The sequence below is a fragment of the Camellia sinensis genome, chromosome 9, assembly GCF_055761805.1.
Source record: "Camellia sinensis isolate YWXY chromosome 9, ASM5576180v1, whole genome shotgun sequence".
Lineage (NCBI taxonomy): Eukaryota > Viridiplantae > Streptophyta > Magnoliopsida > Ericales > Theaceae > Camellia > Camellia sinensis.
Window position 1 is genome coordinate 11,343,707 of NC_138969.1, and position 2,728 is coordinate 11,346,434.

Below are 2,728 nucleotides of genomic sequence, written 5' to 3' on the forward strand. Positions count from 1 at the left end.
TATATATATATATATATATATATATATATATTTTAATCACACATTCTAATTAAAGTGTGATTATATATATATTATTACTTTTTAATCACACTTTTTAAATAAATGTGATTATTTATATATTTTTTAATCACACATTCTAATTAAAGCGTGATTATTTATATATTTTTTAATCACACAATGTAATTAAAATGTGATTATATATAAATTATTACTTTTTAATCTCACTTTTTAAATAAGTGTGATTGTATAAAATATTTCAAATTGATTTTTATATAAAATATACAATTCCCAAATTTTTAATCACCCTTAATATGATTGAGTGAGATAATATTTATTTTTTATGTCACTTTCCAATTAAGTGTGATTATATATATATATATATATGGTAAATTACACTGATACCCCCAAAGGTTTATGTTTATTACAGTTCTCCCTTCACGTTTTGGAAATTACATCTCCCTCCCTGAGGTTTAAAGTTTCATTACAGATTCCCCCCTTAGCAATTTAATTTTTTTAAATACTATTTTTTCCCTTACTGGGTAAATTACATTGACACCCCTTACATTTTAGAAATTACAATCCCTTCCCTAAGGTTTAAAGTAGCATTACCAATTGCCCCCTTGGTTAGTATTAGTTGGAAAAAAAATTCATTGAAAAAAAATTAATTGGAAAAAAAATTATTTGAAAAAAAATTAATTGAAAAAAAAATTGTTAGTAAAATTTTTAAATTTCTGTTTAAAAACCAACATAAACTTATTTTTTGAATTTACGTTTTTTCCTGAAATTTACAAACTGAGCCAACCATTTATAAATCAAAAAAAATTATCAAATAAGTTTTTATGACAATTTTTAAAATTTTTGTAAATATAAATTGAAAACTGAAAACGAAATGGTTACCAAACAGGCTTCAGATGGTAAAAATGTCTTAAAATGAACAAATAATTAAATAAGTTACCAACATAAGAAACGACTTATCAAAAGATTGTTAGGCTATATATGGTTTGAATTTTAGAAAAAAAAATTAAAAATTAAAAATTAATTTGGTTAAGAAATAAAAAATAAAAAAAAAATTATCATTTTTAAATAATTTTTATCTTTCGAGTGGTTAGAAATAATTTTTTACAAATTAAATTGAAACAGCTATACATATGTATATAACCTGCCCAAAAGTTAAAATGATAATTATTTTTTACCCTTAAATGATAATTATTTTTTAGTTTTTATTTCTTAACCAAATTAATTTTTAATTTTTAAAATTTTTTTCTAAAAATCAAACCATATATGGCCTAAGAATCTTTTGATAAGTCAATTCTTACGTTGGTAACTTATTTAATTATTTGTTAATTTTTACAACATTTTTACCATCTAAAGCCTGTTTGCTAAGGTGTCATTTTGTAACACTTACGTTTTCAGTTTTCTGTTTATATTTACAAAAATTTTAAAAACTCAAATAAAAACTTGTTTGGTAAATTTTTGATTTATAAATCAGTGGTCTCAGTTTATAAATTTGGCCAAAAAATGTAAACTCAAAAAATCTGTTTTCGTTTTGAGTTTTGAGTTTTTTTTTTTTTTACTACCCAACACTAGCCACCACCCGCCACCATTTTCCACCACCTTTTTCCGCCACCACCACCCATCCCCCCCACCACCTGCCACCACCACTCGCCACCAACACCCACCTGCCAGCCACCACCACCAACACCCACCTGCCAGCCACCAACACCCACCTGCCACCCACTCGCCACCACCACCCACCTGCCATCTACCATCCACCCGCCACCCGCCACCCGCCACTACCATCCACTGTCCGCCACCTATCCGCTACCATCACTCAGCACCCATCTACCACCACCATTCACCACCCGCCACCACCAGCCACCCACCACCACCACCCCACCAGCCCTAAATAGGTGTGATTGTATAAAATATTTTAATTTGATTTTTATATAAAATATACAATTCCCAAATCCACGCCTCTATTCTACCCGTGAATGATAGAGACGACTCACTACTAGAAAATGAGGCTTTAGACACGGAACTTTTTCACCCATTTTTTCATCTTCCTATCTCTCTGTCTCCGTCTCTCTTCTCTCTCTCTCACTCATCACTCTTCTCTGTCTGTCTGTCTGTCTCTCTCTTTCTCTCTGTGTCACTGTCTCTCTTATTTTTCTCTCTCTCACTCATCACTCTTCTCTGTCTGTCTCTCTCTCTCTTTCTCTCTGTGTCTGTCTCTCTTATTTTTCTCTCTCTCACTCATCACTCTTCTCTGTCTGTCTGTCTGTCTCTTTCTCTCTCTCTCTCTCTCTCTGTGTCTCTCGTCCATCTCTCTTCTGTCTATCTCTCATCTCTCTTCTCTCTCTGTCTCTCTTCTCTATATCTCTTTTACTCATCTTTCTCTGTCTCTCTCTCGTTTATCTCTTTTCGTTTTTTTTCTCTCTATCTCTCTTTGTTTATATCTTTTCACCAATTTTTTCATCTTCCTCTCTCTCTTCTCTTTCTCTCTCTCACTCATCACTCTTTTCTTTCTGTCTATCTGTCTCTCTCTCTGTCTCTCACTCATCTGTCTCTTCTCTCATCTCTTTTCTCTCCCTGTCTCTTTCGCTCATCTATTTTCTCTCTATCTCTCATCTCTCTCTGTCTCTCTCGCTCAACTCTCTTCTCTCTATCTCTCTCGTTCATCTCTCTTCTCTCTATGTCTCTCTCGCTCAACTCTCTTCTTTCTATCTCT